The sequence below is a fragment of the Danio rerio genome, chromosome 8 (genome assembly GCF_052040795.2).
Source record: "Danio rerio strain M-AB ecotype USA chromosome 8, GRCz13ab, whole genome shotgun sequence".
Classification (NCBI taxonomy): Eukaryota; Metazoa; Chordata; class Actinopteri; order Cypriniformes; family Danionidae; genus Danio; species Danio rerio.
The window spans coordinates 28,110,845-28,135,878 of NC_141028.1; the positions used below are offsets into that span (position 1 = coordinate 28,110,845).

At 37.2% G+C, this 25,034-nt stretch overlaps 1 long non-coding RNA gene across 1 annotated transcript; it reads left to right on the forward strand.

Annotated features, from left to right (window-relative positions):
* Window positions 1-4,075: 4,075 nt before the first annotated feature.
* Window positions 4,076-20,412, forward strand: LOC141375637 (uncharacterized). The gene is made up of 2 exons (XR_015497980.1): window positions 4,076-4,169; window positions 19,932-20,412. It is a non-coding gene; the product is annotated as an uncharacterized LOC141375637 (long non-coding RNA).
* Window positions 20,413-25,034: the final 4,622 nt, after the last annotated feature.

The following is a 25,034-nucleotide window of genomic DNA, read 5'->3' on the forward strand; positions in this document are numbered from 1 at the left end:
ACATGGTCGAGGCGATCTGCTGCAGTTTAAACCGAGCATCAGAATGGGGAAGTATAGGTGATTTAAATGACTTTGATTGTGGCATGGTTGTTTGTGCCAGATGGGCTGGTCTGAGTAATTCCGAAACTGCTGATCTACTGGGATTTTCACTCACAACCATCTCTAGGGTTTACAGAAAATGGTCCAAAAAAGAGATTCAGTGAGCGGCAGTTCTGTCAGCGCAAATGCCAGAGGAGAATGGCCAGACTGGTTCCAGCTGATAGAAAGGCAACATTTGCTAAAAAAAACACTTGTTACAACTGGGGTATGCAGAAGAGCATCTCTGAACACACAACACATCCAACCTTGAAGCAGATGGTGCAGCAGAAGACCTGGTCCCACTACTGTCAGCTAAGAACAGGATACTGAGGCTGCAATTTGCACAGGCTCACCAAAATTGAACAATATAAGATTGGAAAAACGTTGCCTGGTCTGAGTCTCAATTTCTGTTGCAACATTCGGATGGTAGGGTCAGAATTTGGCATCAGCAACATAAAAGCATGGATCCATCCTGCCTTGTATCAACAGTTCAGGCTGCTTGTGGTGGTGTATTTTTTGGTGTATTTTCTGATGGCTACACAAATCCTCTCAGACTGATATTTTGAACATGACAATGCGTTCAGTTCACCGTACTCAAATGGTCTCCACAGTCACCAGAACTCAATCCAATAAAGCACCTTTGGGATGAGGTGGAACAAGAGATTCGCATTATGGATGTGCAGCCGAAAAATCTGCAGCAACTGCATGATTCTATCATGTCATCAATATGGACCAAAATCTCTAAAGAATATTTCCAGTACCTTGTTGCATCTATGCCATGAAGGATTAAGTCAGTTCTGAAGGCAAAGGGGGATCCAAGCCTGTACTAGTAATGTTTGCCTAATAAAGTGAGTGTATAAACATAAAAATTTTAATGTTATTAAATTGTACAATTATGCTACATGATTTTTTTTAAAACGACACTTAACAGTAAAAGGCTTGCCAGCCACAAATTACACAGGCATTTGTCTTTTCATGATTAATATGGACCATTTCTGTTGCTCACAATTAATATCTGCTTAATATCTGATGCTCTTTGATTCTGAATCCAAACTCATCAGTGCTCTGTGATGTGAATATTAACCACATTTGAGTTGAAGCCACAATTGTGACCCAGACAGGCATGACTAAACATCCCATAATAGCTTGTCTCTTTAATGAAGTATGTGTTAAATATGCAGCTTTAAAATGAGGCACTGAACAATAATACCAACTACGTTGACAGAAAACAGCTCTGATGTTACGAGTGTGTGACTAAAGTTGATTTAAATAATATTATATAGTCAATCTATCATGTAGAAACCATATAAGAAGCCATTTTGACAATGAATCTTTAAAACAAAGTTAGCTTTTTTTTAGGTATTAGTTCTTGTTCGTTATATACTACAGTTTTGTTTTTGTTTTTCTACCACCCAGACTCATTCATTTGATACTGTGATAATTTAAGTAGACTTGGTATTAATGAATAAGTGCTTGTAGCTAATGAAATGCTCTAGTATCTAATAACTAATATTTAATAAATAGATACCTGTAATAATTTAAAAAGTGACTAGTAAATGTTTTATTTTTCTACAATGTAAAAAATGCTGGGTTCCACATAATTCTTTTGTTGTCCCAACATAAATCGATTGAGTTAACTTAATCATTTTTACAAATATTGGTTGATATAACATAAAACAAATAAGTTGCCCTCCAAAAAGCTTAAGAAGTGTGTTGATTCTGCTTATTTTACATAAATTTGAACAAGCAACAATTAAATTTGATTGCAGTAAAAAATGTAATAGATTGCTATTGACTATACAGCGATCTGTCATAATCAGATTGTTTTGACCAGAGCCAATGTCAAATAAAAAAATCTGATGAAAAATATTCTAATACATTTGCATCTAGTCATTTAGCAGACACTTTTGTCCAAAGCGACTTATAATTGAGGAGGTATTCAGCAATTTAACAAGAAGAGGCCATACATACACTACCTAACAAGAGTCTTCTCAGCCATCCAAGTTTTAGGAACCACAAAAAAAAAAAAATAACTTGACTTCTATTTGATCATTTGGTATCAGAAGTGGCTTATATGAAAAGCAAAGGCCTCTAGATTACACTTATTTTAGCTAAATAAAATATGATCATGCCTTGATTTATAATTAATTAGGACAGTAAGGTCTGATTTTGCTGAGACAAAAGTCTTGCCACTTAACAGAAGTAATCTACAGAATAGAATATAAAGTCATGGTGCAGTGGAAAAAGACTTAATATTGTGCATGACTCATGAGCTTGGAGGACTGCATCCACACATCTCTGCAATGACTCCAATAACTTATTAATAAAGTCATCTGGAATGGCAAAGAAAGAATTCTTGCAGGACTCCCAGAGTTCATCAAGATTGTTTGGATTCATCTTCAGTGCCTCCTCCTTCATCTTACCCAATATATGCTCAATAATGTTCATACTGGTGACTGGGCTGGCCAATCCTGGAGCAACTTGACCTTCTTTGCTTTCAGGAACTTTGATGTGGAGGCTGAAGCATGAGAAGGAGCGCTATCCTGCTGAAGAATTTGCCATCTTTTGTGGTTTATAATGTAATAACCCCAAACCATGATTGTTCCCTCACCAAACTTGACGGATTTGTGTAAGAATTTTGGTTCCATCCGGGTTTCAATAGGTCTTCTGCAATATTTGTGATGATTGGGATGCAGTTCAACAGATGATTCATCAGAAAAATCTACCTTCTGCCGCTTTTCCAATAAGTCTCTTTAAAAATTTCCAGATGTTAAAATAGGATCCAAATCCCTCTCATTTTAAAGGTCCACCGAAACGTGATGTAGGAGTGCGGTTTACCCGCCCACTGAATTGATTGACAGCCGCGTATTAACATGCCTCTATTAATGCATATAATCATATCAACAAGACAGGACTTGCGCAAAACAACCGGCATTAAAAGATCTGTTCAGTGCTCTGTGATCATCAGTCATCATCAAATGGGATCAAGAATGAATTTTTACAAGTTTAAAATGTTTTTAAAACAGTGCATGTTTGTAATGAATTACAGGGATTTTACTGTCTTTATCATCACAGCCGTTTGTCAATACAATTATAAAAGTAGACGATTCAATCACAGTTTATAGGCATTAAATCAGGTTTGTTTTGTACATTAACATAACAGATATCCATACAGCAGTGGATATTAACATGTATCCTTACACATTTGTTGTGTGTGTGTGTGTGTGTGTGTGTGCGGGAACTTTGTAACTACATTCTGTGTGACTCATCGAAAGGCTTGAACTAACTCCACAATAATTGTTAAACATCAAATAATAATCATTTTTAAAGTTCTTACTGTAGTATTTCTCACAAATGCTACGTAAGATCTGTTTCCATCATGTCTGTCACTGTGCTGTTTATCTGACACAGCCAAGGCAAAGATTGAAGCACACTCTGACAGGCATGTGGGAACGGTGGGCGGGGAGAACTTGCATTAAAGGCACAGGCAACAAGAACAGCTACTATGTGTTCAAAGCATAAACTTTCAATGTTCTGAAAGGTATAATAAATAATCTGATGGGTGTTTTGAGCTGAAACTTTACAGACACATTCTGGAGACACAAAATACTTATCTTAAATATTGAAAATTTTTAAAGATTGCTGCTCCCATACTCTCAAAACCATTATACAGAAATTTTTAACTACTGTTTTAATACTGTTTCTACAAAATGCTGCACAGAACTAGCAAAGAAAAGTGAACATGTGTTATAAAACAGGCTTAAACAGCTTGTATAGCTTTAAAGAATATATTTACAAACATAAACTTAGCTTAACGTGTTAGCATGAAACCGCTAGTAGCATTAAATAGTTAATATCCTACTGTAAACAGCTTGTCATTGGATCCACAAACATGCAGATGCATATTTGCCAGTCGGTTTACTGAGATGTAATTTCACGCTTCAACCACTAGAGAGCAATCACGACCTTATCCTCGTTTGAAATCTTTCGTTATTTTGTTCAGGGCTAGTCAGGCTGTCAGTCATCACCGCTGGGCATCTCTCTACCTTCAAGACAAAAGACAGAGGAGAGATGAAAAGCGACAGAGAGAGGTAAAAAGGACACTGGTGGAGCTGAAAGGAGGAAGCAGAGTACACTGTGTAATCGCTACAAGGAAAACTGCTGTGTTTTCAGGAGGTGTATGTGTGAGAGCGAGATGAATGAATGAGGTCAGAGGTGCCCATGGGAATTGAATGATTTTTTTTGTAGCTGCCAGGGATAGGAAGAGAAAGAGAGAGGGAGGTAAAGGTGGCTGGAGGAGGGGTGGAGATGATGGAGGAGAGTGGGATATTGATGAATGCTGTTCTTGGTGACTGACATGGAAGCCTATAGGAAATTACAGTGCGAGGTGGGTGTAGTTTATAGAGTGCTGCTGGGAAATGACACGTGGAGATTGATACTGTATCTGTGAATGTCACTCTTGTAAAGATAATGTCGTTTGTAATAGACACACATTGCTTGCAGTCTAAATTAAAAGGGGGGTTGTGTTTGACTTGCAATGTGGACGCTGGATTTGGTGAGTTAAATGGGGTCGTTTGCAGAAAAATTGAATGTATTGTGCATTTACTCACTCTCAAGTGTTTCCAAACTTTCATGAACGTGTTTCTACTATTAAACATGGAGGAAGATATTTTAAAGATTTTTGGAAAACAGTAACTATTGGCTCTAGAGCAGTGGTCACCAAACTTGTTCCTGGAGGGCCGGTGTCCTGCAGATTTTAGCTCCAACCCTAATCAAACACACCTGAACAAGCTAATCAAGCTCTCACTAGGTATACTTGAAACATCCAGGCAGGTGTGTTGAGGCAAGTTGGATCTAAACCCAGCAGGGACACTGGCCCTCCAGGACTGAGATTGGTGACCCCTGCTCTAGAGTAAGGGGAAAATGCAATGCTTTGGTAATAATTGGATGACTATTTCATAACATTCCTCAAAACACCTTCCACAGTGTTCAAGCTGAAGATAGAAACTCTAACAGGTTCAGAACAAGTGGAGACTGAGTAACTGACAGAATTTACATTTTTTGGGTGAATTATCCCTTTAACGAAACTGAGCATCTCGCCAGTTGGCTGGTAATTTTATTAGGAGCTGTTAATCCACTTTAATCCCCGTTCATTTTCAGTCTGAGCACAGCTAACAGGCTTCCAGGAAATCTGAATTCAGTTCAAACATTCTGTTCACACTCGAAACAGGATTAGTTCAGTGATTCATATCAAGGTCGAAGTCGACTCATACCCTTGAGCTGCTGACCACAGTGGAATCGATACATGGTTTGTGTTGAAATGAAAGAATGATATGTGAACAATTCATATCAAAGACTCAAACTTATTGAATGACTTAAGTAGAAAATTGACCAGAGAGATGCAATGGCCCACTTATCCTGAATATACTGTCAAATATAAGGGTTGCAAAATGAGAATTTTATAGCAATGTAGAAACATTTTTGGTTCAGTAAAATAATCGTCCTTTAGATCAAAGATGCCCAAAGTAGGGCCCATGTTAACCTTTGATTTCCCTCACAGTCCAAAGATATGTGGTACAGGTGAAATTGGAAGGCTCAATTGTTCGTAGTGTATGAGTGTCTGTGTAAATAAGTGTGTGTGGATGTTTCCCAGAGATGGGTTGGAGCTGGAAGGGCATCCGCTGCATAAAAACTTGCTGGATAAATTGGCAGTTTATTCCGCTGTGGCGACCCCAGATTAATAAAGGGACTAAGCCGACAAGAAAATGAATGAATGAATTTGCGTACCTGAATACTGCTAGAATCCCAAGAATCTATAAAGCACTGTTTATTTTTTTATTTGTATCTTCGCTGTACTGTATTTATCAATGCTTGCAATTGGTTTATTGTGGTTTCTGCAAATGCTTTACAAAATGATTGCACCAATTACTCTAAAATGATGCCCCCCCACCCATAATTCTATTCAAGTCATCTGATGAAAATATACACGATATTGCAATGTTTATTGCAGAAAAATAAAACATTACAGTGTCAGTTTTTTTCCAATATTGTGCAGCCCAAATTCGAACACATAAAAAACTGGTTTATTTATTATAGTGATTAATTATATTTGACATTCTTGTTGTCAAATAAATCATTAGCAGAAATATTTAATGGCTGTTTATATTTTCTTAAAATATTAGGGTGTATTGTACCATTTTTAGGTAGCACGGTGGCTCAGTGGTTAGCCTGATCGCCTCACAGCAACAAGGGCGCTGATTCGAGTCTCTGCTGGGCCTGTTGGCATTTCTGTATGGAGTTTGCATGTTCTCTCCGTGTTGGCGTGGGTTTCCTCCAGGTGCTCTGGTTATCCCCACAGTTCAAAGACATGCACTAAGATAAATTTGATAAGCTAATTTGGCCATAGTGTGTGTGTGTATGGGTGTTTCCCAGTACTGTGTTGTGACTGGAAAGGCATCCGCTGCATAAAACATATGCTGGAATAGTTGGCGGTTCATTCCGCTGGGGCGATTCTTGCTAAATAGGGGACTAAGCTGAAGGAAAATGAATGAATGTACCATTTTTTCCCCTTTTGCTGGTATGAAAATCATTGCTCTGGCAACCTTAAGATGATAAATGACATCATCACTTTCACACTTCAATTTTTTATTTAAATCCCTGGCTTAATCCTGTCAAATATCAGCCCAGACTGCAGCGTTGCCAGAACAGCGTGTCTCTCCGCAGCATCTAATTAAAACAAAACTGGAGTGTGTCAGGCTGTCTGAGTGTGTGTGTGTGTGTGTGTGTGTGTGTGTGTGTGTGTGTGTGTGTGTGTGTGTGTGTGTGTGTGTGTGTGTGTGTGTGTGTGTGTGTGTGTGTGTGTGTGTGTGTGTGTGTGTCTGTGTCTGTGTCTGTGTGTGCGCGCGCATGTGTGGGTTTGTGTGTTTCAACAACATCCTAGAAAAAAATCTTCCTCAAAAGCCGCTGGGTTTCCTCTATCAAAGGCTGAAGCTAAGAGATTGTGGCACCATATTTGATGTAGATTTTTGGAGCTGAAACTTTTGATAGTTTGACAAATTTAGACCAGAGCTGAAATCTTTCTTGATGTGTTGATGTCTTTGAGACTGCGCAAATCTGTCATTTAAATCTGTGTCAGAGCAACCTCATGTGAACATTCCTTAGCCATAAAAAAAAGAAAATCAGTAAGAGTAGTAGGTTGTTTATTGAAAAATAGCCTGTTTTATGAATCTGTGTCATGCTTTGAATGTGTTTAGTGTTGAGTCGCTTGAAATTAGTTTTTGATTGACAGCAAGTTATGTTGAGAAGTGTAGATGATGGCAGTCAGTAGTGTATTTCACATCCATCCAGGCCTGTGTATGTGTGTGTTAACAGATAAGGAGGACCCTGTGCAACAGCTTCCTCTCTCTCTCTTTCTGTTTTTCCTCTCTAGCTTTTCTGCACGCCTGTTGATAAAAACTGGTTAGAATTTTCCATAACCTTTGGTGTCTTTTAGGTAGATAAGTCAAGTTCACAGATCTTCTTTCAGAGAGGATTATATCACTGGTCTTCTGAAGATAGCAAGACTAGTTGTGAGTGCTGCACTCACAAAACCTAAAAAATGTTTAAAAAGGTTGCCAGGTGTAATAAAAATAATACGCAACTGGTGACCACTGTGATTTAATTTGTTTTTAGGCCTAGTTTGGGGTTCACTGTCACAGAGAAAACAGTGGCTCTTGAATACTTAATTCTAATTGGTTAATGATCATTCCAAGGTTTACGATTAAAAGGTTAGTTCACTCAAAAATTCTATTTAATTCAAGTTTATTTGTATACTGCTTTTTATTATTATTTTCAAAAGCAGCTTTACAATATGTGCACATTATTGGATTAAAATTAAATTAGGTTAAAGTTAAAGTTACTATCAAATATAAGTGGTTTATAGCATATAGGTGATGTCTATGTGTACATGTTTATTTAAGTGTATGTGTTGTCCTCAAAATAAGTCTTCGATGGGTGGCATAATCTCTTTACAGGTCTTGCATCCTATCAATGGTGCCGCACAATCTCTAGAGGCCTCAGGGCAGGCATCCCCAGGTGGAAATAGAGAATAAAGAAAATAATTATTAGCGTAGCTGCTGTACATAATGTATTTGAACAAGATATATTAAATGTCGAAAATGAAGTGCTACAAATGGAAATAGGAGTTACATTAACAGAGATATAAAGCATAGAAATATTTCTAACAAAATGCCTGGTGCATTAAGACAGGTGGAGTGTGTCCTACAGGTGGTTTGTCAAGCCCACTCACCAGCATGGAACACACTCATGCATCATACTGATATGTGATGTATTGGAAACCTGTTACCATTGACTTCTACAGTATTTGTGTTTCCTACTATGGAAGTCACTGGTTACAACTTTCCAGCTTTCAAAATATCTTCTTTTGTGTTTAGCAGAAGAAACTCGTTATTGTTTGAAACAAGTAAATGGTGAGCAGAATGTACATTTTTTAGAGGGAAAACATAAATTAGTTTAAGGCAGGTTTAGCAGTTCCATTCACATATATTTCAAATACATTGAAAAAATAAAATATAATATTTAGATTATTTGAATTATTTTAAAGGTCTTCTAGTCTGGAAAAGTCTGACACTGGGCATGTATAGATATTTGTATTATCAAATAATATATTTACAAGTTTTTCCTTTAAAATTACTTAAATTGATATATAGTTTACCCAAAATTGAACAAATTATTTAATATTTTCTCAGCCTTGAGTGTTTATTGAACGTAAAAGCAGATTAGATTTAGATTTTTAGATTAGATTTTATTTTTTATAATTATTATTATCACCTTTATTTGGAAAGGACAGTAGAGGTTACAGACAGGAAAGTATTGGGAGCAGAGAGAAGGGAAGTGTCGGCAAAGGACCTCGAGCCGGGAATCGATTTCAGGTCGCCGTGAGCACCATGGTGTTATATGTCGGCACACTTAACCACTTGGCTTTTGGCGCCGACAAAAGTAGATATTTTAAAGAAAGCTGCACCATTGACATCCATAGTAGAAAAAACAAATACTATAGAAAAGTGTTACAGATTTCCAGCTTTCTTTTTTTTTTGTGAAGAAAGCTTTGCTAAAAGTCAAAGGTGACTAAAAGATGATTAAATTTACAGTTTAGGGTAAACTTTCTTCATAATACCTTCAACAAGCATGCTTTTTGCAGCCCATTTCCCTCTTCCATTTCAATGCAAACACAAACTGTACAGACACACACTTGCCTTGAGCTTGTTGTCAGTGATGCCTTGCGATCTTATCAATAAAACAACCACGACTGAAAAGCTTCATGGCTTTTCTAAGTAAAGAGATGCGTCCAAAACTGCTTTTGAAGCAATTTGCAGTTTGCTTTTAGTAAAGATGCTTCACTTCATCACCACATTGGTGGATTATTTTTCAATAAACAAACATTCTGCTGTCACTTATTCCTAATCTGTTTCATTTATAGACTATACTGTTCAAAAGCTGGGATACTATAGTTAAGAGAAACTAAAAACCTAAAATCATAAATAATTGTTGTTAATTAAATAATGTTGTTATAATTGTTTGATGATATAACTATGATCGATTGTTTAACTTGCAGGAAATGTGGAATAACCAAAACTGAAATGAAAAAAATAGTAAACAACAATAACTAATGAAAATTACACAAAAAAAATAATAATAGTAATTAATCAAAACTCCAATAGTTTTTCATTTACATTAAGGGGATAGTTCATCCAAAAAAGAAAATTCTGTCCTCATTTACTTACACTTGACTTGTTCCAAAGCTTTTGAAGTTGTTTTTCTGTTAAATACAAACAAAATATATTTTGAAGAATGTTGGAAACCTGTAATCCCTGACTTCCACACTATTTGTTTTTCTTACTCTGGAAAAATTTAAGTATTTTCATTTTTTGGTTGTAAAGTGAAAGTTGTAGCGTTCTTTGTTGCGTTTCATTTGACATTTGTTCTATTTTCCTTCCACTGGTTATAGTTTCCTTAATTACTAATCATTTTACATCTGTTCTCTGTTGCTTTGATTACTCAGTATGAGCCCTCACTTTCCTCTTTGTCTTGTGTTGAGGCAGATGGGATAATTGTATGCCAGTGCGTTTCTCTATTCCTGTGGTCATCATAACTCCAGATGTTGTCATTTTATCCTATCTTTTGGACTTTCACCTTACATTACAACTGGTTTGGAATCTTGTAAACTTTTTTAAACATTTTTGAAAGCAGCATTTATTTAAATTATTTAGAGTAAAACCAGAATACTATACAGTAAGTCCAAAAGTATTAGCCCCATGTAAAATTTTTTTCTTTCAAATATTTCCTAAATGATGTTTAAGAGAGCAAGGGATTTTTACATTATTTTCTATAATATATTTTTCTTTTAGAGAAAGTCTTATTAGTTTTATTTCTGCTAGAATAAAAGTTTGACATTTTTTTAAAAATAATTTAAAGGTCAAAATTAATAGCCATCTTAGGCAATAGTTTCTTTCAATTGCCTAAAGAACAAACCAATGTTATACAATAGCCCCTTTCACACATACAGACCTTTCCGGAAAATTACCGGCAATTTTCTGGAAAGGTTGTATGTGTGAACAGGTCCTTTTTGAAAATACCGGTAAATTCGTTCTGGCTATTTTCCGGAAAGAGAAGTTGTAACATTACCGGCAATTTGCCGGAATGCTGCGCTTTGTGAACGCAGAAGGAAGATTTCCGAAATAAGCGCGTGCACGTCTAGAACGTGCTGACGTAAGACTTCTGCTTTAGCCAATCACAACAGTCAGACGCATTTACGTCCGCGCGGTTTGTGAGAATAAAAGCCTTTGAATATTTTTCCAGACACATTTAGCTGCTAGAAGTTAGTCAGATAACGTTTATATGTTCTTCTTAATGCCAACTGTGCAAATAATCATCGATAAGATGCTTATGATAAGCCGTTGTTTGTTTACCTTCAAGCTTTGCGTGTGCCTATGAAACAGCCTGTGAGCGCCAGCACACGCACATATTATGAACATCTCGACATGCGAATATGATCCTGTGAAAGTTGTTTACAATATTGATCATCAAAAGAGTTTGTAATTTAGTCAAATGTTTACAAATACAAGCGCAGTCGTTTAAAGCTCATTTGTGGTGAATGATGTCAGAATTTACCGGTATTTTGGAATGGATGTGTGAATGCTCTTTTCCGGAAAAATTCCGTAACGTCCTCGCCTGTGTGAACAGCGCTTTTTTGTATATACCGGTAAAGTCGTTCCGTAAATTTTCCGGATATTTACCGGTATCACTGTGTGAAAGGGGCTAATGACTTGCCCAATTACAATAGCCCCTTTCACACAGTGATACCGGTAAATTTCTGGAAAATTTCCGGAACGACTTTACCGGTATATTGAAAAAAGCGCTGTTCACACAGGCGAGGACGTTACGGAAATTTTCCGGAAAAGAGCATTCACACATCCATTCCAAAATACCGGTAAATTCTGACATCATTCACCACAAATGAGCTTTAAACGGCTGTGCTTGTGTTTGTAAACATTACAAACTCTGTGGATGATCAATATTGTGAACAACTTTCGCAGGATCACTTTCGCATGTCGAGATGTTCATAATATGTGCGTGTGCAGGCGCTCATAGGCGCACGCAAAGCTTGAAGGTAAACAAACAACGGCTTATCATAAGCATCTCATCGATGATTATTTACACAGTTGGCATTAAGAAGAACATATAAACCTGATTTGACTAACTTCTAGCAGCTAAATGTGTCTGGAAAAATATTCAAAGGCTTTTATCCTCACAAACCGCGTGGACATAAATGCGTCTGACTGTTGTGATTGGCTAAAGCAGGTGTCTCACGTCAGCACGTTCTAGACGTGCACGTGCTTATTACGGGAATCTCCCTTTTGCATTCACACAGCGCAGCATTCCGGCAAATTGCCGGTAATGTTACAACTTCTCTTTCCGGAAAATAGCCAGAACGAATTTACCGGTATTTTCAAAAAGGACCTGTTCACACATACAACCTTTCCGGAAAATTGCCGGCAATTTTCCGGAAAGGTCTGTATGTGTGAAAGGGGCTAATAACTTAATGCCTAATTAACCTAGTTAAGCCTTTAAATTACACTGAATAAGCTGAATACTTTAGTATCTTGAAAAATAGTTAAATGTTATGTACTATCATTTGTCATTGTATTTATATAAAATTGTCCCATTTAAAAATGTTACTCCTCATTCAATACTGCTATACATGTCCTCTCTTTCTCTGCGTGTGCCGTATCTAGGTCTGATTCTGTCAGACTTCAGATTCAGCAGCTTGGTGAGAAACTAGCTGGATTGGAGTTTAAGCAGGTCTAAATCCTGAGTAAGACTGCTAGATACCCCGCTCATCTGATGCTAATCCACTTTAATCCCAGTTCACTTTCACTCTGAGCACGAGCAGAGCGTCTTTGAGTCGATCTGAATTCAGTCCAAACATTCTATTCACACTCAAACCGGATTAGCTGTGATTCATATCGGAGAAGACTCAGGCTATAGCAGATGCCCATGACTGAAGCGTGTTTAAAACATGACTGTTCCATAAAGGAGATAAATCCCACGCTGAGGTAAATGAATGCGCTCCTCCTCTTCAGATGTAATAGGATCCAGTAAGATTTGTACTCATTAATATAATATGCCGTAATCTTTAGGGTCCTCGAGGCTCATAGCCAATTCTTTTTCATTCAAACATCTCTGATGACATGAATGAATAGGTCTTTTTCAGATTTTAGATGTGTTAATAGACTAGTATGGCTTTGATTTAAATCATAATTATGCTATTGATGTGAATATTGAAAATTTATAATTACATATTTATAGATTAATTTTGGAGCTTTTGATTTTGGCTGCATATAGATTTGTGTTTTTCTTTTATATGCAAGCATTACATCTCTCTCTTTTCTTTTTTAAAGAGCCAATGTTATGCATTAAAAAAAAGTCATATTTTGGTTTTGGGGGTCTCCAACAACAGGCTGATATGCATGCAAAGTCTTATAATAATCATTTGTTTTGACCTAATTTTCCCAATGACCACCATATGATTCATTCAGTGATTCATTTGTTCCCAAACCCCTCCTTAGCATGAAGCCAATCTGCGCTGATTGGTCCGATGACCCAGTCTATTGTGATTGATCGACTGTGTTCAGCGTGAGACAGAGCACTTGAGCTGCATATATTTGAGGGTGTCCAAGAAGTTTTGTGTGCGAACAGAGGAAATTGACGCGCAAGCAAAGAGATTTATGTGAAATGGAGGAAGAAACTGATCCATGAACTGTGGACTGTAAAGTTCCTGTCAAGCTCTGACAAAGTCCCATACATCAATAGTCTTTTCTGATCCTTCCTTTAACAAACGGCTGATGAATCCCCTGTTGTAAGCTGTAGATTGCTGAAGCACTTGTCAGAAAAATTACGGGAACACAGCACAAGGCTGGGGCTATAATGCTCAGGTATTTTAGCAAAAATAAACTTCAACCACTGACTCTTCACAGCCTCATCTTTGGGTAGGGAAAGTAGCACTAACTTTTCCTCACACATGAGAGCACAGCATCTTCGCGACATGATTCAACCGGGATCTGCTACAGTGTTTGTCTTCTTTTCCTTTTTACTGTGTTTGTGGGCAGGGCCGGGAGATTAAATTTTCCCTGGTCTGCGCGTGCAACAAATAGGCGGGGCTTGAGTTCCATATTGATGACACACTGAAACGGCTAAAGACTCGTTACCCCCACGATTCATTTGAACCACTCTGAGTCGACTCTTTTATAGATGAATCAATAGTTTAACACGGCACACTTTCAGATTTAAGCCGTAGCTAGATATTTCACTTCACGTAGAGTTGTTACACCCTGCATGAAAGGTCATTTTCAAAAACCCATAATAGGGGCTCTTTAAACATCTGTGTTTTTATATTTTAAGTCTGTTTTGCATGGGAATTGCAGTTTCAAATAGTCTACGCATGCTGTGACAGTTGTGTGTTTGTATGCTGGGGGAAGGTGAACAAAAACCAAGAATATATTTATAGCATGCATTATAATAGCTCTTTCTCTGGCTTTTTTAAATGTCACCTCTCTCACTTTCTCTCTCTCTATCTCGATTTTCCTCTTACTTTCACACTATAACTTGCATGTTCATTCTTCTCTCTTTTTTCCCTCTCTCATTCCCTCTTTTTTCCCCATTCTCTCAATTTTTTTTATTTGCTGATTTGGGTCACTGGCTGACTAAGAGACAACTCACAGCTGGCCTATAAACAACCTTCCCCCTTTCAGCAGCATTAGCTCACACACAGACACACAATCTCCTCTCACTCCAGCACTCAGCAGTGCAAATCTCTCTCTTACACATTCTCATTTGTTTTGCAAGGCTTTTTAAAATGAGATTTATGGAGCACTCACTTATCCTTTGCATGTTCGTATTGAGAAATGTTTGGTTTTTCATGTGCTGTTTTGACTTGGACTTGCAGGGTAAAAAAAGTTAAGACAGTGCGGTCAGTCTGGATTAAAGTGTTCAAAAAGATTTATTTATGCTACAGTAGTTTGTTAGTTTTATTATGTGTTTATGGTAGAGTGGCAAAAACGAAAATAAAAAGTCAGTAAATGTTCAGTTATTCAGTCATTATAAAGGAACTAAAGTGAATTATAAAGGAATAAAGTTAAATGTTTTGCATTTCTTTATTTATTTTATACTGGTCCATGTATATGTTTTTCATTCAATTCGGCGTCCAATTTGAAATGCATAAAAAAGAATAAAATACAAGTAAAGCGTGTAGCGTTTTTAAATAACATTTGTAAAAAATAAATTGTTTTATTACTGATTAGCGCAATAACTATTCTGACCTTTATTAAAATATGTGATATATACAGATTTTTTAAAATTATTAAAAAGTTTTCTATCAAGTAGGTATAATCCAGTGTTTTGAAGAATAGTGGCAAACATTTAAAATGAAAATTCATTAGTATTTTTACTATGTTATTAAACTAAATGAATTGTATTTTAGTGGCTTAATAATGTAAATCATGGTAAAACTCTGATGGTCATTATTTTGTTTCAAAATAAAATGAATCATGGCAAATGTAAAATTGTACTATAAACTGTAGTTTTTGTTCAATTAAATTATAAATCTTTAATTATAACATAATCTTTTTTACTATATTTTCCTTTTTTAAATGTAGAGGCTTAACTTATCATCCCATAATTAATTTCATTACATTTGTGTGATGTTATTACTATAACAACCCTTTATCAATTATCATCCAGCTGTGTTTGTGAGCTCATTTTTCTGTCATTTGTTCTTTTTTCTTTGCAGTGATTCACCATTTTGTCGGAATAGACTGCAAACAGCAGACTGCTGTGTTTGTTTATGAAATGGGAGTGATGCGTCAGTAATGCGATGATAACACGTTTTGAAGGGGACGCGTGCGCGCGCGTGTGGGCACAGATGGGCTAATTCTAACTTTTTTGAATATTCCAAGCGAGCGAATGCAGGAGAGCGCGCGGCCGAAGAGACACTCAGAAGTTAAATTACAAGAGCTCCATGTCGAAATCCAATAACCATGCGGCAGATAACGAACATACAGTGTTCATAATCCCCTAATCCTCTAAAATTACTAATGACATCACTATATGCTCCTGTGCAACAGCGGCGCGAAGCGCTTAAGTTCGAGGCAGGAGCGGCTCCTCGGGCGGAGGCGCGTCCGGGGCTTGCTTTGCTTTTATGGATTTTGGGTGTGGAGCCACATTAAATATTCAGGTTTGGCTCACGTGAGCATCATTTTAATTAATTCGCGCTCTCCAGGCACAGATTTGGCGTGGTAACAGTCTAACAAAACTCGGCACGGCGCACTACACCCAATTGACACCATATGCCTTCAGCCGCATCTCAAGAGCTCTGTTTCCTGAGGAGGCGGCAGTATTTTGAGAGACAGATTAGAATGAGTGTAGGTGTCAAAGAAAGAGAATGCTTGAGATTTGTATACAAAGTGATTGTGCATTATTTAGACCTTGCTTCTTGCATTTTGAACGCATACACCCACGTATAGCCTATTCTGCAAGCCAGAGTGAATTTTTAAGATTGTGCAAGATTCTTTAGGTAAACCTATAAAATAATAATCATCATTAAAACAATTTACATTAACGGTCAAGACATTATATTAAAATAAAATGAGGCAAGGCAAGTGGCATAAGGAGCTGTTTATGTACAGTGGGGCACAGTGAAAGCTTTTGTACCTTTATTTCTGAGTGTAAAGCTAAATATAACTGGAAGCAAATGATACTGGAAGCATTGGTACAAATTGTCACCTTAGAATTATAAGGTTCTATCTGACATTTTTGTCAAAATTGAGTTATTGACATATTCTTATTAAATGACAACTTGTTTACATTATGGGATGTTTTTTTTTAAGTTGTTTACATTGTAAGACTTTTTATTGAAAAAACGAATGTTACACACATACTGTTTACTATGTGGAATGCAAAAACTTTGAAGCGCTTTATCTCAAAATCATTCAGAAGTCAGATAAAACCTTATAATCCTAAGGGGACGAAATGGTTACAACACGCCAGGTTTTGGACACAAAAAAGCAATCTCAATGTTTGGGGGTTTCATGTGAAGGTGAAAAAATGCAGTTGAAGTTGGTCATGCACATTCTTCAAGCTGACCAACAGAAAGTCATTTCATTTTTGTGCTACATTCTTTCACTATTGACAGTAGACAACTGACATTAGTCTAAAACTTTGACTATCTGTAAGTTTCTGAAATACTTACTCACTTAGTTGCCACAGTGGAATGAACTGCCTACTACTCTGACATATGTTAGGAATTGCCGTGATATTGTGTTGATTTTATGCGGTGGATGCCCTTTCAGCTGAAACCCAGTTATACTGCATGTCTTTGGACTGCGAGGGGAAATGGAGCACTCAGAGGAAACCCACACAAACCCCAGATATAGTTTGTGTGAAAATGAGCTGGTGTATCATGTTTTAAATAACATGTATTTAAATTTGAGTGCATTTCATTGTAGTAATACTAATTCTATACTACTTATGAATCAGTACCTTAAGGATTCTAGTAGCCAAAGTGTCTGTATTGTACCTGTCACCCCACATTATAAGTTCAGACTTGAAAATGATATATGATACATTAATTCGTTCATTTTTCTTTTCGGCTTAGTCCCTTTATTAATCCGGGGTCATCTCAGCAGAATGAACCGCCAACTTATCCAACATATGTTTTACACAGCGGATGGCGTTCCAGCCGCAACCCATTTCTAGGAAACTTCCATACACACTCATTCACCCTCACACAGTATGGACAATTTAGCCTGCCCAAATCACCTGTACAACATGTCTTTGGACTGTGGGGGAAACCGGAGCACCCAGAGGAAACCCACGCAAACGCAGGGAGAACATGCAAACTCCACAAAGAAACGCTAACTGACCCAGCCGAGGCTCGAACCAGCGACCTTTTTGCTGTGAGGCGACAGCACCTACTGCGCTACTGCCTCGCCTACTGAAAATCTTTTACAGTTAAATATAAGTTAAATGTAAGGTATTTGATTTACGAGAGGCCAGTAGTTGCTAAAGCTCCTGTCCATCCTAGAGAAATGTCCAAAGCCACATCCCTCCAAAACACATGAATGCACACATACATTTGCAGAGTAAAGTTAGACGTGAGACCAGAAATAACAAGCTGTTGGAGATTACCTCATGTCTCATTCACAGCAAGAAAATAGTACAGTTCAAAATGCATAATATTTTAGTAGTAACTTAATAATAAGGATGTGTCTCCAACCAAAGCATTTTATTCTGAGGTCACATTTTCATTTTCTTTCTGCATAAACAGTGTGTGCAAAGGTATGCAAAATCCACATGTTGACAGGCAGATAGGACAGCCGATCGTAATGTTCGGACCAAACAGTTTGATTGGACGAAGTGTTTTTTTGGTCCTACACATTCCACAGACAAAACACACTACATGACAAAAGTCTTGTCGCCTATCCAAGTTTTAGGAACAACAAATAATAACTTGACTTCTAGTTGATCGTTTAGTATCAGAAGTGGCTTTTATGAAAGGCAAAGGCCTCTAGATTACGATTATTTTAGCTAAATAAAATATGATGGCTTGATTTTTAACTGTTTTAATAGGACAGAAAGGTCTGATTTTGCTTAGACAAAAGTCTTGTCACTTAGCTGAAATGATGTACAGTATAGAATATAAAGTCATGGTGCAGTGGAAACAGAATTAATATTGTGTATGACTCCAAGTAGCTTGCAGAACTGCATCCACACATCTCTGCAATGACTCAAATAACTTATTAATAAAGTCATCTGGAATGGCAAACAAAGCGTTCTTGCAGGACCCTAGAGTTTATCAAGATTCTTTGGATTCATCTTCAGTGCCTCCTCCATCTTACCCCAGACATGCTCAATAATGTTCATGTCTGGTAACTGGGCTGGCCATTCCTGGAGCATTTTGACCTTCTTTGCTTTCAGGGACTTTGATGTGGAGGCTGAAGTATGAGAAGGAGCGCTGTCCTGCTAAAGAATGTGCCCTCTCCTGTGGTTTGTAATATAATGGGCAGCATAAATGTCTTGATACCTCAGGCTGTTGCCATCCACTCTCTAGATCGCTCTCACGCCCTTATACTGAATGTAACCCCAAACCAGGATTTTTCCTTCACCAAACTTGACAGATTTTTGTCAGAATCTAAAGTCCATGTGGATTCCAATAGGTCTTCTCCAGTATTTGTGATGATTAGGATGCAGTTCAACAGACGATTCATTGGAAAATCTACCTTCTGTCACTTTTCCCAAATGATCAACTAGAAGTCAAGTTAGTAAATACAAATACATGTAAACCACATAAATTACTAAGTGGTATTAAGATGTGAAGAGACTTTCAACCAGCATAACTAAAAAACATTTTGTACCAAATCACCAATCCTGCCTTTTCACCAATCCTGCCGTATATTTTACTAACTAAAAATGTGCCTACTGAAAGGGCACCGCTCCAGCGACCAATTTCATATTTTAATATCTGAGAGTGTTTTTCAAACTTATTTTACCCCTTACTGCAGAACAAATAGCCATCACAGCGTGTGTGCCATTATCTGCCAGTCTCTCTCTCTCCCTCTCTCTTGTGAATATGCATTATAGCCGCTTGCCCGTTCAGGCCCAGCCATGACAGATGCTCACCGGGTTGAGGCCACCTGCTGCTGGGGCCACAGGGGAGGGTGAGCTGAGAGGACAGGCCTGGGTGAATGAGGAGGAGGGAAGGGGTCTGCAGGATGTGTGAGCAATTACAGATCAACTGCTGGTGCTGAGACACAAACAGAAACCCTCTCCTTAATGGAACGAACCCCCTGCTCTTGCCATTCCCATGGTAACTCGGAGAATAGCAATGGCCTTGTAGCTGACAGCATATACCTGAATGTGTGTGAATGCATGTGTGTGTGTGTTAAGGGCCCCCAGGTGTGCTCTGTGAAGTGTGCACCCCTGTAATCCGCAGGCTGGATTTTTGAGGATTACAAATCAGCCCATTAGAGCTCTCACTCTCTTTCTTCTCTTTTTTCAGTCTTCACACACAAAGACTGTATAGAGTAGACTGTCTTTTTTTTGTTGAGCAGACTGGCATCTTATTAATAATTTTGTGCAATGTTATGTTTAGTGTATTAAAGCTGGTGCATGCATGAATAAAACAAGATTGAGCCTGATATCAAAGATATTCAAAATTGAACACAGGTCTCGTGGTTTTGGACCCATACACAGAAATATATAGGAGGTTTGACTTTTTTCTCTCACTTTTTGACTTTCAGAACTCCACAGATATCAGCACCTGTGAGACTCCAGCTTTAGATCTCAGCAGTCGACAGCACACCAACTGAGCCCAGGACAATGAGCTCTGTCTGCACTTATGGATCAGGTGTTGTTCACCCATTTTCATTGGGTTCAGAGATTTGGTTTAAAACCATTTTAAATGAGGACATTTTTTGTGATCTTCATGTTATTGCTTTCAAATTTGATTCACCGTTTTAAAGAGATCTGCTATTTTTCATACAGAGTTATTTTAGTGATTTTTTTTGTTTGCTCACTTTTCGTTTGATTCTCAATTTAATGGATTTTGACTTCACATTAGATCCAGCATTCACATGCATTTTTTTACTTGTTTATTTTAAAAAATATATGTCAGCCTGATCTGAACAAAGTACACAAAGTAACACTTTTTGGTTTTAGTCAAATAATAAACAAAGTAAAAGGGTTAGATAAACCATATTTTTGCCAACAACACACAAGCCTTTCCTACAAATGAGCACTGGAATTATGATCGCTGGACCTATGGTTTCTTTGCAGTATTGCCAAAAGTGCCAGGAGTAAAAATATTTACTTTTTACCCCACCTGCGGGGCAAGTTGCAACAGACAGAGGGTTAGTTGTGAATTAGTTTAATTATTTTAAATTCAGTTAAGTTTAAATAGTAGCTGTATTTCCTCGGTAACTGGCTCATTTCTTTTTTATTCTACATAGCACAGTATGTTTATGTATTTATTTGTTTATTGGATAAACACATTTGAATCTATTTTCATTATTATCCATTTATCCATTATTATATAATGTATTTATTTGCATTTTAGCAATAAAATATTTTTTTTCTATTTAAAACTATATTTTCTTTTAAGAAACATTTTTATTAAAAAAGTTTCCAACATTACACTCAAAAATAAAAAAACATTTTGTTTGTCTAATTGGTGTCCAACAGTGTGTGGCTTTATTGTAACACCCTGTTACAACTAACCCCGCTGTGTCATGTTTTCCTCAAAACTGGCTAGCAGTCACTGTGTGTTTCTAACATCTTTCAAAATGGTTTGATCTTTTAGCCTAGAAAACGGTAATCACATCAATATAAGATTTTAGGTTCATACTTTTAGATTTTTTTTTAAATAAAAAATATCGAGTATAATAAAAAATATTTTTATGCTGCAAAAATCCTGTGTTTCTCATACAAATTTAGCCAAAAATTTTTCAATATTTTAAGGAAGACGTCTGCTGACACTGTGGTGAAAACCTCAGAAGCATATCATGGTTAACTTTGAGCGAATACCTTTAAACTCTGTTACATTTAAACCCTCAATACTTTGTGCCCCACACTCCCCTAATTTACTTGGTTTTACATTGGATAGCATGGTGGCTCAGTGGTTAGCACTGTCGACATACAACAAGAAGGTTGCTGGTTTGAGCCCCAAGTGGGCTAGAAGGCATTTCTGTATGGAGTTTGTATGTTCTTCCCATGTTTGCGTTGGTTTTCTCCAGGTGCTCCGGTTTCGCCAGTCCAAAGACATGGAGTATAGACGGGGTCATTCATTCATTTTCCTTCGGCTTGCTCCCTTTATTCATCAAGGGTTGCCACAGCAGAATGAACCACCAACATATCCAGCATATGTTTTATGCAGCGTATGCTCTTCTAGCTGCAACCCAGTACTAGGAAACACCTATACACTCTCACATTCACACACACACTCATTCACTATGGCCAATTTAGTTTGTACAATTCCCCAATAGCACATGTCTTTGGACTGTGGGAGAAACCGGAGAACTTGGAGGAAACCCACACAAACACAGGGAGAAAATGCAAACTCTACACAGAAATGTCAACTGACCCAGCCAGGACCTTCATGCTGTGAGGCAACAGTGCTAACCACTGTGCCACTGTACCGCCGCTGTGTGTGTGTGTGTGTGTGTGTGTGTGTGTGTGTGTGTGTGTGTGTGTGTGTGTGTGTGTTTACCAGCACTAAGTTGTGACTGGAAATGGCATCTGCTGCATAAAACATAAACATGAAGCATAGTGAGTGTTTTTAAATTTTTCTGAAAGTAAGTTTTTTTTATGGACACAGATCAGTTTCAAAAATAATACATTTACAAATTTACATTCTTAAATGCGCAAATCCAATTCGTAAACTCAAAACACAATTCATAAATGTGCAAATTCAATTCGTAAATTCAAAACACTATTCATGAATGCCCAAATCAAATTCGTAAGCTCAAAACATGATTCATAAATGTGCAAATCCTATTCAATTGAGGAAGTATTCATGATTTTGTCATGATTTGTGAATTCACAAATTGTGTTTTAAATTCACCAATTGGATTTGGTAAATGTTAATTGTGCTCGGCATGTTTGGGCTTTATTTTTTGCAACCACATAATTTTTGAGACTGATCTGACTCCATAATTTTTCAACAATCTTTGTTGCATTCACAACTGACCCATGTTCATATTCACCTGGTAGATACTTGAAACTGACTGAAATACATTCGATGCGTTTCCTGGAGATCAAACCCATGGCCATGCTGTTGCTATAGCATCATCTTTTACTATTTGAGGAATGCAGGAACGCTCTAGCAAATAAATCCTAATAAAAATGGTGAACATATGGTGTTATCATCTTTCTCCAGTGTCGCCATTGAGAAATGAACTAAAATATAGGTCATACATCTATGAGATGCAGGATTTTGAATTACGGGCTCTGTATTATTTGGGGAATGATGAGTAACACTAAACACGATTGCTTATCCCAGAGGCTGTTTGGCGAGCCGCTGAATCGTAGGTGGGCTGATGTGTGTTACCCGTCAGTCTATCAGTCAGCTTTCACAGAGGAAGCTCTCAGTTATGGGAATCCTCACCTAATGTGATTTAGGGCTGCCGTGACTGTGTGATATAATACCATCAAGCGTCTAGACACACACACAACACACCCGCTGATAGACTAGACATGAATCTCATCCTTCACAGTCAACAAGGAAGATTCGCAAATCATCTTTTTAAGCTTAGACATCACTAGTAACGGTGCACAGAAAGCACAAGCCGTTTACCACAGTCAGCTCAGGTTTGTGCATAAGAACAGTGGGGCGCAAGGGCAGCTTATCTAGAGAGCGCGCGCGCGAGGACGAGAGCGCGCGCACCGTATAATTGAGTCGTATGAATTTTTCAACATCCGTGGCTTCGTTCCAACCGTGTCAGTGGCAGGCAGACTGTGCGAGACACAGATTGGTTTTTGTAACGCGCAAGTCTATTTCTGACTAAGCGTGGATTTCACATCCGCCATGCAGGGCTGTGACACGCGCTTCTGAAATTCACCCGCATGCGGTGTGATTTAAGGCAGGAAAAATCATACTTAAAAAAGTATCTCTATGTCAAACAATACATTTAAAATGAGTTCGACTCTGGTGTGTGGGTGGTGGAGCTGGCGGGTGGAAGAAAAGGTTATTTGAATTCACTATGAATTGGAAAAAATACGCCTCGGGAAATCGTTTGATGAATGTGGGATGACGTCACAGGTGGACACCGACTGATTGTTACAGCTTCACACACACACACACACACACACACACACACACACACACACACACACACAACAGCTTCAGAAAACCATTGTCCGCTCCCAATCCCTGAATTGACTTTAATTTACTTCTTCTGTTCACCAGAAGTACAGAATAAAGCTATAGTTTTGTGTGTAACATATCCTGTAAACAAAAGTTTAAAAAGTTAATATGTTTTAAAAAGCTTAGAATATAATTTTAATAAAAGTGCAATTATCATATGCATTATTTGGTTGTATATATTTGTTGCATTAGAGCCATGGGTAAAAATATGCTACTAATTACAGGCTCGTAGCCAGGGGGTTCGGGTGCTTCGGAAGACCCACCCCTCTGGACAAAGGTCCAGAATTTGTCCTATATATGAGCTCATTTGTCCTATTTTGACTGCTAAGCCGTCATAAATTGTAAAAAAAAAAAAAAAAAAAAAAAAACTTAAGAAGCTCAAAAGGCTTTAAAGACCAAAAGGCTTTAAGACCAAGTGGGATCCTCTGTCGGTTGTCAGCTAATCAGTTTTCTTGACAAAATGTTTACAAATGTTTTTGATGAGTCCAACAACCTGCTGTGCAAGTAAGCAAACACTCTGATGTAAGTGACGTCATATTTTGCTACTGTATTGTTGTTAAAAGAGTAAACATTTTATTCTAAGTGTTTGACCTTCTTGTTCTTGAAACAAAAATAATCTGTAAAAACGGTATAAAGCAGCAAAAGTGGATCATAAAATGAGTTTGAATACTATTTTGTCTATTGTTGTTATTCGTGATTTTTCAGAATGCCCCTTTTTACAATAGAGGCAAAAATTGTGAAGCTCTACATGAAATTCTGATTGAGGACAGTTTGTTATTTGCCTAATAAATGACAATAGGGCACAGTTTTTAATTTAAAACTTTAACAGATTCCTATTTTTTTCGAATGGAATATAATGTAATTTGTATTTTAAAAATAAGTTTTTTTATATTTATTTATTCTACAAAAGTGTGGTTATGATGAACATCTGACAAGCTAATCCAGCAAAAAACAGTACATGCCTAAAATATCACTAAATTGCATTGTTTAAATCTCAGAAATAAATACACTGTAAAAAAAGAAATCTGTTATGGCACGTTTTTTTACCAGCTGCTGGGGTGCCTGAAAAAAAGTGAAATTACGGCTGTTACATTACAGAAATTTACAGTAAAAGTACAAACTTTAAATTACAGAAATGTACAGTAAAATAACAGATGTTAAATTACAGAAATTTACAGTAAAAAAACAGACGTTAAATTACAGAAATTTACAGTAAAATAAGAGATGTTAAATTACAGAAATTTAATGTAAAATAATAGACGTTAAATTACAGAAATTTACTGTAAAATAATAGACGTTAAATTACAGAAATTTACAGTAAAATAACAGAACTTAAATTACAGAAATTTACCGTAAAATAACGGCCACTAAATTACAGAAATGTACCGTAAAATTACAGATGTTAAATTACAGAAATTTACTGTTAAATAACAGCCACTAAATGACAGAAATTTACTGTAAAATAACACGTTAAATTACAGAA